Raw genomic sequence first — 16,458 nt, forward strand, 5'->3', positions numbered from 1 at the left:
TTTGAACCAGCTCATTGTTGAGCTGATGGTGTCGATGAGAAAACCTGCTAAGTAATAGATCATTATATGCAGTGTTGAATGGTTTGAATAGGTGTAAGAAAATGCAAATAATCAGGCACATTCTTGAGTTATATCTGCTTTCCAAATCTTGAGTAAGAAAACCTGCCTCAGAACCAAAAAGGACACGTACAGAAAAAGGAATGCTCATAATATATTTTTATTGGTGCTTCTTGCCCTCCTGCTTGCCAACTATTAAGTTTTTAAATACTGCACTAGAGTCCATTCATTACCATACACTTCGGGGGTCCAAAAGTGCATAAATGACAGCTATTCAGAGGAGCTATCATCTAGGTATCCATGACTATTCTTTGTGCCATGATGGCCCTAATCTGACCTCTGCATGGAGGATCACTGCAGAGGCCCACAGTGCATTCCCTGTGTAGCTACACACTTCTGTGCACTCATGTTGAATGGTACCTACAAATGGTGGTTTGGTGAGCCAAATGGCCACTTCCATGCAACTGTATTACCACCCTTCTTTAGAAAAAATGTGTCAGTGTGATGCCAGCATTCTCACCCTCCCTTAGCAGCTCCATTAAGTGTTGAAATGCCAATTGAACACAAATCACCTGGGCCATAGTCAAAGCTTCATCCTTCCACACTGCCGTAACTTGCACAGGAGGGCTTCTAATCATAGTTAAAGTATTTCCTGGATAAGGCTGATCCTAAAGCCACACACATCACATAACCATAAATCTATGTACAGCAGATTTAAATAAAATCACTCACTACTGCAAAGGTAAAGGGAGAAACTAAATGCATTGCTAAAAATTTCACTCTAGAATAATTGTCTGAAACTTTCTTTCACTAAAGAAGTAAAATTTTCCACGATATCTGTTTGATAATTAATTATATACAAGTGAATTCAATGTTCCAACGTCTAAGAGATTTAGAGAATTGCAAATCTTAAATTCATTATCAGAAGGACTAGAAACGTTTAAAACCAGTTTCTCCTATCATTAGTTATAGCTCAACATGTACTGCTGCTGTGTAAACAGGCACTGGACTGGTATAACAACCACTGCAAGTCTTTGTGACTCTCAGCCAGAGGTATACACAGAAGCAAAAGAAATTATCCTTCACCTTTATGCTAAAGTTCACTGAAGCATTAAAAAATAATTTAAAAAAATTAAATAATTCCTCAGCTTCCAAACATGTAAAGAAAATGTATGAAACTATTCCAATAGATGACTTAGCACAGCTGAACTGTCAAATACATATCTTAAAGCCTGTTTGAAGAATTAATTTCCTTCAAGATGCTTTAAAGACAAACTGACATGAAATATTCCACAGAATCTCAAAGCAGTCACAGTAAATAAATTCTGTTAGATGTTACAGATAAAGTTAGTAAGAAAATTGTTCTCCATCTTGAGAAGTCTGACAAATTTTATATGTCTCTATCAAAAGAAATTCTCAAAACAGGTCCTTTACACAGAAATGTTTAAAGTCAGCTGCCCTCTTACAAATACTCTTGTCGAAAAAAGAAAGTCAGCAATAACATTTTAGACTAACAAAGAAATAAATCATATATACTCATTTATTGCCCTATATTTACAAAATTAAACTATTTACAGAATTTCCAGTAGTAGTAGTTTGCGAACAAAAAGAACTATCAATTATTATAAGTGGCTAAAAGAGCTGGATAGCTCTGGCCCCAAAAGACTGAATTAAAACCGAGTGATAAAAGTCTATCAATACTATAAAATACCGTCAGCAAAAACTTAAACCAAAAGACTGCTTTTAGCAGGGGCTAAAACCTAGCTATGTGACTTAGTTGTTAAGGACAAGAATGGCAATATCTCATGTTAGGGATCTTAGGCATGACGGAAAGAAAAGGCAACATAGAACATAGGATAAAAGATCTCAGACTACGGAAGCCACACTATAAGCAAGTCACAAATCTCAGACAGAAAAATCATCTCCAGATACTGACCCAGTGATACTAGCAGCATTAGAGAACAAACTAAAAAAATTAGATACACCCCTGTTTTATACAGTGCAAAAAGTAAAAACCTACACAGACTTTTGCAAATCTGTGGATCTCGATATGTTAAAAAAAAAAAAAAAAAAAAAAAAACACAGCTGCCCGAGAAGATTATATCCATTCTTCCTGATTCTGTAGATGATAAAACAGAAGGAAGATTTATCTTCTGAGTCAGAATAATAACCATCATAAGTTTAAGTATAAAAGATGTAATTATTGCTAATGTGGAACAGCATGCATGATCCTACATGCACACGCACGCACACACACACACACACACACACACACACACACACACACACACACACACACACACGTGACCTTCCTAGATGAGCTTACAGCCATAAGAAATGCATTCTAAGAGAGAATTTTACGGAAACTGATATGCAAGCTTAGCCTTCAAAGACTAAGACTAGTATTCATAGTAATTTGCGCAAACGTGATAGGGGGAGCCATGATGATTACGAATGAGTGTAGTAAAGGTGAGATTCATAGAGGCTATTTGCACAACGCGGTGTATATTAATGAGGTGTTCTTGCAATTCCTACTCCAATATCCACACAATACAGAGATCTCTTGTAGAAAGAGATGCTTTACCTTTGATATCTGAGTTGCAATCCATGAACTTGCTCCCAACCATCCCTTCAGTAGTTTGTCCAAGAATGCAGAAGCACTCCCATGACACACAAATTATTTCCCCAGCAACTTCTTCAGTGCACAAGCACTAAAATGACACAAAATAGATTTTGCTCAGTAATTACTTCAGCAGTCTGACAGTGTATGTACGAGCACTTCACTGACACTAAAATAAAACCTGTCCCCAAGCAATTGCTTCAGTAGTTTCACCAAGTATGCACAAGCACCAAAATGAAACATTACCCCCACTGATCTCTTCAATAGTATGTCCATGTATCCAGATGAGCTAAAACACAATAAAAAATTCTTTAAGTTAATAACTGTAACTCCTTTTAAAAGAGATTGCAGTGCATATTCCTTTTTTCCCTTTTCACAACTCCATATTCTCACGGCAAACTGCTGCTTACTGGTGTAAGTTCAGGGCCATTTACATGTTTAGTATGCAAAACAGATAATTTTAGATTTATCTCTATAAATCTTACTGATATGCAAATGTGTAATGCTTCTTATCTGCATATTAGTGGTCCCCTATCACCCTACGCTTGTTAGGTTTTTGTGATAGGGAGGCATGTTTAACAAAGTGCTTCTGCATTTTCAAAGTCATCCTGAAAGATGCGATTTCCATAACCATGTAGCACCATTCTTGGTGGATTACAGCTACAAAAATGCAAAGCCCTGCACTTTGAATACCAGTCTAACATAAGAATCTTCTTAGTGGTAAGATGAGTTACTCCCTAAAGCATCCTCCTAATACGCCAAATGGCCATAATAGGATACCATAGAATGCATACGTCAATGCAGCCCAGTGGATCTCATTGGAAGAAAATGACATTTTAAACAGTAAATGTATAAAATAATCCAGTACATTCAAAAGTACAGCCTTAAAAGGCACAAACATATCTCCACACATTAATGGGTGGGCATCCATTCTGAGTTCACCTTAATGGATTTCCTAAGCTCACCCTACAAGACATGAGATACCAGGTCTTGAGTGCTTGATAAAACACAGTCCTGTGCGAAATTGCAGTATCCGATGCTTCATTTCCCAAAAGCAACACAAGGAAATTTCCAGTATCTTAACTTTTATTCCACAATAAAAATAAAAATAAAAAATTAGTTTAGCACTTTTGTCTTTTTTACTTCAAGACTTCATCAGAACTTTACTGTGGAATAAAAGTTAAGATATTGGAAATTTCCTTGTGCTGTTTTTGGTAAGTAAAACATTGGATACTGCAGTTTCGCACAGGACTGTTTTGTTCTGGGTTTGTGACAATTCCTGGTGCCAGTTTGTAGTTTGTGTTTCTTGAGTGCTTCATGTTGGACATTCCCATACCTGAAAGAGAGTCTTCTCTCTGATGGAAAGCTGAAAAAAATTGGTCAACTATCTCTACAGATGACCACAGCTGTTTTGACCAGTAACAACTAAGGAGACTCATGCTATCATTTTATATTCTTGATTTTAAGGAACTTTGAATGAACAGAACTGAGGGGAAATCCATAAGCAGTATTTCCCCAAATATTTCTGCCATATCATTCTGGTGTTGATTCAAAAGATGATTCCAGTATTCTACAGAAACCTGAAAACATTGCAGTCCAAAGTTCTCCATCTGAAAAAGCAGTCAACTAATGAGCTGTATGGTTAATATTGCTTGTCAACACGTATTTTTCCCCACTTTGGAGATGCACATGTCACTTACTAAAGGTGCACAGATTTCACCTAATACCACAGAGCTGCACTGCTAATCTGCAAAGCTGGTATAACCTAGTGGTATTTGATCTTAGTATGTGCCCACAGGTATGGACAAGCCTTTAAACAAATTAAACAATTACTGATACATTCAGTGCTAAAGTTTCTGTTTAGTTTTAATTTATAGCCTGGCAAATGCTAATATGTAGTTAATATCTAAAACATCGGAAGCAGGTCCATCTCAGAGTATTCAGTACAGAGTAACATTATTTTTGAAGAGGGGTAATCTTAACGTCATCACTCACTTTCCCATTTTATAGCCTAATAGCCGGAAAGGCTATCAGAGCTGCTAGTGGTTCTAAATACTCAGCAAACAGTGGAGGAGAGGCTGAACCTCCCTGAATGATTCATCTCTCAAACATTAGCTCATCAAAGAGCCTTTCTCCTATCTTGACCAGCATAGGATTCTCTGTATATCTCAAAAACTAAAATTATCACATTTTTTAGGAAAAGCAAATTTAATTTACACTTGCTTTAGATAATACCATTTTATTCTGTCAGAAGTCTTCTGTATGTCCAGATTCATCACTAATAACTGTTGTCTACAATCTATGAACTCCTCATCAAACACGTTTTCATCACTACGTTATCTAAGGTTTACTGACCTTCTAGAAATCCACATTAATCAAGGTCTATTATATTTTGTTCAGATTATAGCATTTACTATCACTATTTAATGCTACTAGCGCAATGTAAGATGCTGGATTTGTTGGGCTTTTCCCTTCTTTTTTTAACAACTTTATTGAATTATCACTTAAGACATAGGCATACATTTAGATAAAAGAAAACAAACATATTAACGTATTCCCAATTGCAAACATTATACATTACATATATTTTTTTCTGTAATCATCATCAATCCAACGTTACACAAACTGATCAAGTCTTGCCTTCCTTTAAACCTCATTTCTCTTCCATAACATTATTCTGCATGAATTGTCCCCACGATTTTCATTTTTCTATGTAATCTGTTCCTATCCTTTCTAAAGATTCCACTTCTTTCATCTGTGCTACAGTAGTCAATAGATCAAATACAGTTGTTTTAGACTTTGATTTCTATTTTCTAGTAATTGCTTTTTTTTGACAGCCACCAGAATTAATCTTAACAAGGCCTTTGTCTAAGAAATTCAGATCCTGTATCTCGGCTCAAGAAATAATTTCTTTAGTTGCACCCATTTGCTCGCCCAATATTTCTGACAGAGTACTATGGAGGGAACTTTTAAAGCCTGCAGCTCATTAAACTCCCAAAACATATGTTCCCAGATAGCTCTCTCTCTCTTCCATCATACCTCCAACATTTAGCATCTACCTGAGGAAAATATTTGATGGAGTCTGCTTGGGGTATAAAAATACCTATGCAAACACTTTAAAGCAAAATCCTAAATATTTTAGACTTTTTGTTGCATATTTGGGAGCCATACAAGCATCTCCCCATTATTTCCTTGTTGTAATGCTTATGCAAACTCTCTTCCAAATAATTTCTAACCTCTTCTGATTGATTCCTATAGATATTGTGCAATATTTTATATGCCCTATTAATTATCCCTTTTTTAACAGCAGCTTCTATTCTAGATTCAGCTACCAAAGGGGTCTTTCACCTAGGATCCCCTTATCAGCTTTCATTTTGCCTATACTGGTGTCAATCACTAATAGCGAAGGCAGCCTCTAGCATGCAGTCCAAGCGACTTCTTGGCCTCTTACAATTCTATTACCTTTACCTCTCTCGTTATTTGCTCCCGATACCTTGGTTCCTTTGACAGTTTTCCTCAGTAAATTCCAGTCCCTTCATATGCCTATTCTCAGTATCCCTAATTGCAGTCATCCCTATGGGCAAAATTTCCTTTCTCCATTCTTGTGTTGGCTTAGTTCTTAGAATACTTTCTGCTACTTCATGAATATAATATTCTCCAAAGCTATTGTTATTCTCCTTAAGATTATGCATCCAAAATCCCAATCTCTCCTTATTTCTTGAATTCCCCCTGCTTCATCTTCCCTTTCCACTTTGAATTATAGCTCTCTGCTTTTGTTCTGTATATGAGCTTTGGCTGTGTAGCTCTAAAATATCCCTTCATATCAGGGTAATCCTAATCATCTTATCCCACTTGACCCTTGCCCTTTTCCCCTCTCAGATAAAATCCTTCTATTCTTTCTTGATTACTATCCACAACTTCTACTCTGGTTGATAAAAAATGTCTGACCTTTATATAAAGCTAAAAGCATTTTCACTGCCTGCATCTTGCTATCCATATAAAAAAAGCAAGAGTTTCCAGTTTCTCAGTTTTTGTATCATCTTTTGTTTAGTCTCAGAATCCTTTTTTAATACATATTCCTAAATACTTCATTTTATCATGCCCCCACAAATATGGGTATAGCTGAACAAATTCATGTGTGGGTGCACAGTTTACAGTTATAGCCTTTATTTTGTCATTAATTTAATATCCTGAAAAGACTTGAAACTTTCTCAAAATGTTCCACAACACTGAGTTTTATCAGGTACAAATAATATTGTCTGCAAATAAAGACAACTTTTCTTGATTACCACACTGATTATATTCTTACATTTCTAGGTATAACATAAATAATGAGGAAAAAGGACACCCTTACCCGATTCCTCTTTTCAGACACAACTTAATAGGGAGGAACCCACCCACTTTAATTGTTGTCTTTGATCTCTCATATCCTCCTAATTAACCTTATTATTTTATCAAGGAATGCAAATGCTTCCATTGCTCTACTCATAAAATCCCTGCTTACTCTGTTGAATGCTTTCTCTGCATCAAAACCCATCAACAGCAGCAGCATTTTCTTATTCCGCTTCCCTCTGCATCATAGCTGTGCTATTAATGCTGGCAAATGTTTGCCTCCCTTCCACAAAACCACAGTGCTACATATCTATCAAGTTTGGCAACTCATTTGCTGTTCTTTTAACTACTATGTACATATACTATTTATAAACATGGTTTAAAATTGAAATGAGCCTATATGAAACTAGGTCTGATGGGTCTTTACCGTCTTTATGTTTTACAACCATCACAGTTTTTTTCCAGGATGTTGGTGTATCCCCTCCTTTTGAAATACTGTTAAACAAAACCTTCCGGATCGTTATCACTTTCTGCCCTCCTAGCTTCCAAACTTCCACAGGAATACCATCTATTCCCAGAGACTTTCCTGCAGACTGATTATACATCACTGTTTTATCGCATCTCCTCCTATCTTAACTTTGAATTGTTGAGCTTCATCTACCTCTAACATTGGCATACTCAAGTCTTCCATAAACACTTCTGTTTGTGCTTTTTCTTGACTTCCACATTTATCTGCTTTATACACATTTTCATAAAATTTCTGAAATATTAATACCTCTACAGAATTTGTAGTTATTTTTCTTGTTATAGGCTCCCTACGTTTGGCAACAACCATTTCTACTTTCTGTTGCCTAAACCTATGTGCTAAAAGTTTTTTTTTTTTTTTTTGGTCTGGCGTTAGTATCAAAAAACAGTTGCTTAACAGTGCTCTTTCTAAACTCATGCATATTATCCAGATTCTCCCTTATTTTCTTTTTATCACTCTGCAGTCGTGCCTCTTCTTGTTCTGTGAGATTCCCCATATTCTGCAATACTTTAATGTTTGTCAGCCTCTGTTAATAATTCTTGTTACTTCTTAACCATCTCTCTTTTTCTTTCATTTCTACCCTATTTTTAAACCCCACTTTTATTTTATCCTACTCACTAGCAATAACTTCTGAAGAAATTTCTATTTTCCTAATAACTTTCAAATAATCTTCACTATCCATTCCTTAAATCCTTTACTTTTTAGCAGATATATGGGGAAGTACCAGTGATCATTTTTACTACATTACTCTGCATTTTTATCTTAGTTGCTAATTGGTGCCTGATCTGAAATAGTTACTGGGTATGTGCCAAGGCTTTCAATTAAATGCACATGTTCCTGTGAAATATGATTTCTGTCTAGTCTAGCCCAGTTATTGTACCTTGGGGAATAACATGTACATTTCTTCCTGAGTTCTTACTACTGAATTTATGCTTTCAATACCAAATAATTTCTTAAACTTCTTCAGAAACCTACCCCCTGTTGTTTTAATTTCCTTTCTAGGTATCCCAGATACATCCTCACTGTTGCAAATCAAGTTACAGTCCTCACCTATAAGTAATATTCCCTGATGAAAGCATATTATTTCTCCCAAAATTGTCTTAAGCTCCATAACAGCAGTTTTAGGTGGAGTATAAATACATGCCAGTGTAATCCTTACCCCTTACTACCACAAATCTACCATTATCATCTTTTTCCCTCTTCTGTCACTATTGGAGCTCCTCTTGCAATTAGTTTAAGTAGTCTCCTTTTCCTTTGTCCTGGATATTCTGCTGAATATCCATCCAGAAATCCTTTATCAAATTCACATACTTAGTTCTTTTCAAATGTGTCTTCTGTAGCACTGCTACTTGCACTCTGCATTTCTTTATATAACTCAATACGTTTACCTTTTTGTCCATACCTGTGAGGCCATTCACATTCAAAAAATAATATGGATGGTCTAGCCATTATGATAAGAATTTATTAAATCCAACTATTACATAAGTCAGCTTTTATAAAAGTCTGTTTCCAGCTTTTGTGTTACAAGCATTCACTAGTGTTTGGCAGGTTGATCCTTTATACAGTTGTTTCTTGTTGTCTCCATTTACCACAACAGTGTATAATTTAGTTTCAAACAAAATGCAGTGAGGTATTTATCTGCCACGAAAACTGCTCTCTCTTACTCACTTCCAGTAATTTCAAATTTTACTTCTTACTAAGCTGCTTGCCTTTGTACCTTTTAATTGCATGTATTTCTCAGCAAACAATGTCTAGAGCTATCAAAATTTATTGTCTGGACCTGTGATCAGCTTGTCTCTATGAAAACATGACAGAATATACAGCTGCCCCTATGTGCAGAATTCTCAACTCACACTGAACATTAATTTGTTACAGGAAAATTTTTCATTACATTCAAAGTGTTCTTTTATTTTTAAAGCACACATGCGTGCAGAAGAAACTCGTTATTAGATTCAGTCAAGGACATTAAGCCAGACATTCACCTGTGCAAAAGTAAGAGAAAACATATGAACTTTACATACATTGTGAATCCATTAATAGAGTAAAAATTAGTGTAATAAACAAATAAAAAATAAAAGCATCACCCACTGCCCTAAAGTGTTCATGGAGAGACAAACTCTATTCATAGGAACATTTAAAAGATTAAGCACTTTCATCCATCTACATACATTGTAAACAGTGCACGTTTACATAAGGTTGCCACCCCCTCTGCTATTTTCCCCGGAGTGTCTGGAAATGCAAGTACTACTCTGGTTCTCCTGTTCTTTAGCTCCTCCTCCAGTTTTTAGATTATGAAGGCTTTGTCAGTGAGCCTTCGATGCTGGTGAAAGCTGACACCCCCTATTGTTGATTGGCTGCTTGATGTTTTGAGAAAACAGCCAGTCAACAAGCCGTTTTCCCAACACAGCAAGCAGTCAATCAACAAGATAGATTGCCGAGAAGCCCGCAAAAACTAATGTATAAAAAGCAGGGCTCTGATCAAGTTGGTACCTTTTCTAAAAAAAGTTACTGAGATTTAGTATACTATTGCACTCTTCTTTAAGTACTTTGGGACACGTTTGCTTTCATAGTCAGATGGGCTAGTGGAGGATGGATTTGTCTTCATGATTATCAGATCAGACACTGCATGACTGGGATGGCTGCTGAGTGAAAGAAGTCCTTGGGGCTTGGGCTTTTGTTGCTTTGACTGATGCTCCCCACTAATAGCTAGCATGCTTGCTGCCCTTGCTCAAGCTCTGCCACTGCTGCTATTTATGCACCACCAGCCACTGTTCGGGAGTGCTGAGACTTGGGGAGCAATGATCTGATTTTGAAGACAATATATATATGTTGTTGTTGCGTCTTTCGGCTTTTCCCGGTTAGGGGTCGCCACAGCGGAACTCCGATCCGCTAATGATCGGCAGTAGATTTTTACAGTGCCGAGGTGCCAGCCTGACGCCCAACCTTCAACGAAGGCACGCCCATTATATATAAAATTGTTTTTTTTTTTGTTTTGGCAGAAACACATTCATACCAGATATCATTTTTCCATGGAAGCAATCACTGTAGTGGGAGGTAAGTGATTGTGAAAGTCTGCAGACTGCCCCGATCTTTGCCTTATATTTTGTATCCACATGCACATCCACAACCCCTTTTTCCCATTTTTGTACATGGGGTCGGGGTGACAATTCACCAGTGACAATCATCTACAGCTAACCTTTACACCACCGTGTGGCTAGCCCTGTCATGGTAGTTCTTCCACACCACACACTCACATGCACACTCACACCTATGACCAATTTTGAGTGTCCAATCCACCTACTGCATGTCTTTGGAATGTGGGAGGAAACCGAAGCACCTGGAGTAAACCCACGTGAGCACAGGGTGGACATGCAGACTCTGCACAGAAGGCATCTCAGCTGAGAATTGAACTGGTGAATCTCTTGCTTTGAGTCATCAACTCTATCTACTGTGCCACCTGCCATACATAAAATGTATGGTTTTCTGGCAATTGGAGAATTGGAGGGTTGACATCATTACAGACAGCAATATGTTTTAGACACTATATCCTTCAGAAAATACGTTTTATTCTAGCAACTATATAAGTTTATAAGAACAATATATAATAATTATCCTTCAAAAAATGCATAAAGCAAAACCTCTTCTATCAATTTTGTAAGCTTATAATCTGTCCCTTTTGGGTGTGTTTCTTGCTGTCCATATTTCCTGTGCCAAGAAGTTTGTCCAGATTTCTGCCTTACATTTTTGGTCTGTTCCACACAGAATTTGTAGTTTTCTGGCAAATGACTTTAATGACATACATTTGAGTTTGAGATTTTGGGTACAGTCTGCAGAAAATGCATGCTAGCACAAGTTAATAAGAGCAATATTTAAAACCTGTCCCTAATTTTTGGGTCTTTATTCTACATTATTTTAAACTTTGTCCAGATTTGTTATGCTAAGAAGTTAAGGTACAACTGAGAGGTTGAAGTCCCTCAAACAATAACAGACATTTGAGTTTGCCTTCATATCATTGAGGAAAATGCATGATAAAGCAAAAGCTGTTATTCTAGCAGCTTTCTAAGATTATAATTAATGGCAGTCCATGATTTTGGCCCTCCGCCCTCCTATGGCTGGTGCTATCCAGAATTCTTGTGTTAAGAGTTTGACCAGTATGGTGATGCTGTCTAGATTGTTGCAGAATGTCCAGACATTTGCTTCATATCTGTTGTTCTTTTTCTCATAAACGTGGATTTCTAGCAAATCAATGAGTGTTGAAGTCATGAAATAATGACAGATATTTGTTTTAGACTTCATATCTTTGAAAATGTACATTACAGCAAAAACTGTTAATTTAGCAACTTTCTAAGATTATAAGTAGTAATTAACATCTGCCCCTGATTTTGGTCCTTTGTCCCCCTGTGATTAACGCTGACCATATTTCGTGTGCTAAAAGGTTGAGTAGCATGGATATGTTGTCAGAATTATCACAGAATGTCCAGATTTTTGCCTTGTATCTTTCAGTCTATTCTTCATGAAATGCATGACTTTTGGAGTGTTGAAGTTATTAAATGGCAGGCATTTGAGTTTCAGACTTACACAATATGTGCCAAATCAAAACCTGTTCTATCAACTTTCTAGGTCTGTAAGAGCAATATTTAAAATTGGTCCCTGAGTTTGAGCCTTTGTCCACCATTATTTTTGGCTTTGTGGTAATTTAATCAAATCAAACCATCACGTGTGTACTTATGACATGCCTAGTCTGTCTCTATATAAGTTGTAGCGGTTTGACTTTAACAGCCCTCTTTAAAGCTATGTGGGTCTTCAGCCTACAACAGCTTATTACTTGGTCAGAACTGTGCACAGTTGCAGATGTTTTCAAATTGGATGTGGACAGTGAAGCACTTTACTCAGACTATTGCACTTTAACTGTTAAATTCCCAGCCCTGTTACAGATGACAGAGGAGTGTGCAAATGATCATGGAGTGACTTTTTTTTTTTAGTAATGTGACAAACTAAAAAAATGCCTTACACACTGGTGCAATTTGCCCTTTCAAATCCCCTCAGCAATAGATTACTTTAAAGGGTTTTACTTCACTTATGGGGAATGCATGGACTGATACAAGAAACAGAATGCTTGTGTCTCTTGTCGAGGCTAAATTGCAATTCAAATTAAATTTTAATATCAGTATATTAACAGTTTTATAAATTTGTAAAAGGTATCCAGCTATTACTAGAGGCTGCCAGATATAAGCAATGATCATAGCAAGTGGACTGCTCTTGTCGGAAAGCTTCTTTATGCATAAAACTATAACACAAGACCATGACTCGTTTCACTTTTTTCTATGTTGTTTGTCTTTTCGGCTTTTCCTGGTTAGGGGTCGCCACAGCGGAACTCCGGTCCGCTAATAATTGGTAGTAGATTTATTATGGTGCCGAGTTGCCAGCCCGACGCCCAACCTTCAGAGAAGGCACGCCCATTCACGCATGTCTTTCGGAGCTACTCAACAGCGGGGAGGACATGCAGACTCCACACAGAAGGCACTCCAGCCCTGAATCAAACAGGAGAACCTTTTGCTGTGAGAATAATGTGACCATGATATTATACTCAATTTTTCCATGCTTGCCTTTTACCTTGTGTGGTGTCTTTTGGATATAGTGGTTTCTGTAGTGAACCCTTAACAATGTAACACTTTGAACAAACTACTGCTAAATAAAGTTGCTTACTTTACATCTTCTGATTCACTTTATATTTCCCACATATAATAATGGCATGTGGTATTCAAGACTTGTGTTTATGGGCATGGCTAGCTAAAGGGGTGTGGCTACTAAAATGGCAGGTGTGGCTTGCTTGTCAGGAAGTGGCATGATGGAAAGGTGGCAACCCAGCGTTTACATAAATAAAACAAACGTGAAATCACAACGTCAAATATTTAATGATAAAGCTTTCGGATAAAATCCTTCATCAGTATAACAAATCAAGTTAAGAACACATTTAAATAACAATCACTAATAGTCACATATCACACAGCCAATGACATTTCAGAATACAAAACAATTTTAAAATTTCACCTCAAACACATTTGCTTAAATTTTAAAACGGGTTTGATTGAAATCATTTTATTTATGCCAGGGGGATGATCAGCATTAAGTAGTAGTATCCATTTGTACTCCTTCATTTCTAACTTATCTTTTAAGTCACCACCCATGCACTGGCCCACTAATTAAGGAGCCTCAATCCTCACCACTAGCACCAATAAGTGGCTTTCACATTGGGAGGATAACAAGAACAATTCCCCTTAAGAGCACATAGAGATCACAGTCAGTCTGGGGCTGGTTTCTCCCTTTCTCTCCAGATCCCCAATAAGACTCCCCACTGGCACAGCTATAGGGTTCAGATCTCAGCCGAGTGGTCAAGTCAAAACCTCCAGCACCCTCTCTGTCCAACCAGTGCTTCGTGTCCCTCCCCAAGTAGCTGACATACACACACTTTGAGAAGTGAGTTATATACAAACACACAGACACTCCTGGGGAAGACTGGCACAGATTCTCCAGCTATGACCCCTAGCTACTATAAAGGGTTACCAAAGGGTGTCCAATTCTACTGTGCAATGTTATTATCCAATTGGTAAGTGTGACTGACACTTGAAGGCTATTTAGGAGTGGCTTATACAGGATTACCAAATACATGCAAGTTACTTTAAGAGCTTAAATTATCTCTAAACAAAACAGCCACAGTTGAAATGTTTAAAAATATTTAATAATAAATAATAAAAACACAATACTTATTAACTCAATACAATTACATTAGAGAGTTCAGAAATCAGACGAAATACTATATGCCTATTATCATACCCTTCTCTATGTTGCCAGCAGGTCTACAGTCTTTTGACTCCTATGCTTTTGTTACCCTTCCATGGTACTCATTTTTAAATCTTGCATGTACAGGCAAGAGAGATTCTTAACTCTCAAAACTGTATAGGAGGGAAAATCATTCAAAAATCCAACCCAAGGTGATGGCCACTGCTCTTAGTAAGCACCAAGTAGGACAGACATTCTTTCTTTCCAAAAAAAAAGGTTATAGTATGCTCCCACACCATAAAAGTCTGCTTGCCATTACACTTGGATCCCCTCCTCCAGAGGCCCCATTGCAGTTTGAGTACTTGAAAATATTACACCAGGGAGATTTCTTTGTTATATACCCTTCCCGAGCCCAGTGCAAACTAGTAATATGTGGCAATAGTGTCAAGCAACATCTACATTTAAGAGACTTTCAAATAACTTTTACATTTAGCCATCTTACTCGCAGTTAAAATGTGAACAATTACCTTTCATTAGTATTTTAGTCTTTTCAGTCTGAAATGTTATCTTATATACATGGAGGCTCTTTAAGAGAGGGTTAACTGAATAACTGTTGTGCACAATTGTTTCTTTATATCAGCTTCTTTGTCTACAGAGTTAATTGTTTCAACCAACCAGTCTAGACGAAACCCGATGATGTCTGCAATGTCCCTGAAGCTTATTCAATCCAAAGTTTTTTTGTTTGTTTTTTCTGTCAGTCTCACCTATCTAAAATTACATTCTTCAGCTCCAGGGAAAGCTGAACTTTGCAACAGCAGCGCAGAACATGAATTTAACCTGAAGATATCCTTTTTAAAGCAAATAAAATTGAGACGATGCTAATAAAAGTTTTCCTCAGGAGCAAAACACTATCTTTTACAGAGAAGAAATTTGTAGCCTCTCAATCTTAGAACTCCTAAGCTTGATGGAACAGTTAATAGTCAAACTAAATTATCTTCTTTCAGGATCTGGGCAATTTCTCCCACTTTTCTTAGAAGCTAGACGTCATCTCTCTGCTCCATTTTTCTTTTGTATAAAGTAAATGGATTTAGAAAGTCTCTTCATCACTAAGCAGTACTCCTTTCCTTTGCTGGACGTCTACTTTCCCCTCTACCTGTAGAATCCCCAACTGAATCTCCAGTGTTTCTAGGACTTTTTTTTACTTACCAAAATGAGCCAGATAAACTATTTTCTATTTTAGTCTCATTTCAAGGAACAGGTACATACCAGGAATAAATCTGATTTTCAGACTTGTAACCAATGTGAAATAATTTTCCACAGAAACTCTGTTTTCCATTATCATCAGCAGTTTATCTTTTTGCTGCAGTTTGGATTAAGCTGATTTTTTTCTGTTGTCGAAATGTCTGAAATTTCACCAGGATCTTCTTAGCCACTTTCTTTTTTTCTCAGTTGTTTTACTGAAAATTTTAACAAATCATTAATATATGGTAATAGAAATATTACAAAAACAAATTATATATAAATATAAAAATAATAATCTAAAATAATTATTTACAAAAGTGTCTACTATGAAACAAAGCTTTATAAACAGAAAAAGAAATGCGAAAAGAGTAGTTGTTTGTTAATTATTAAAGTCTGTTTATCCAGCAGTTCTTTGAATTTCAACCATATATTATATGAAGAGGTGATTCTAGATTTTCTTGTCTTGATTGTGATAAGTTCAAGATGACACACTTCAGTTGCCAAGTGTGCAGCTTCCTTCATAGTAGGAGTGTCGGATTCTTCCAGTTCTCGGTGATGACTTTTCTTGCTAGTGTTAAAATACTCTATAAAAGAGGGTATTTTATTTTCATGACACAAGTGGGAATAGGTGTATTAAATAAAATAAGAGCTTAGATGCTTTCTTGACTCCAAATTCCCTGGTATTAACAACCAATATGTTCTCTCTAAGTGGCTGAGGAATTCATGTCCATGTGTACAAGATTTCTTTCATAAATGTCATAAAGTCACTACTCCCTTCAAAAAAGATTTTCCCTGTGGACCCCACCTTCTAGTACAGTCAATTTCTTCTAGAATATGTCTTGTTTTGCCTCCATTTCTACTTGCTTGGATTTAATCATTGCCATTTCAACTTTCAATGACC

At 36.7% G+C, this 16,458-nt stretch overlaps 1 protein-coding gene across 1 annotated transcript in view; it reads right to left on the bottom strand.

Annotated features, from left to right (window-relative positions):
• Window positions 1-16,458, bottom strand: part of MCPH1 (microcephalin 1) — a 2,707,094-nt gene that overhangs the window by 1,215,771 nt on the left and 1,474,865 nt on the right. The window lies entirely within an intron of this gene.

Source organism: Protopterus annectens, chromosome 2.part0 (genome assembly GCF_019279795.1).
Source record: "Protopterus annectens isolate FY-2018-M chromosome 2.part0, PAN1.0, whole genome shotgun sequence".
NCBI lineage: Eukaryota > Metazoa > Chordata > Ceratodontiformes > Protopteridae > Protopterus > Protopterus annectens.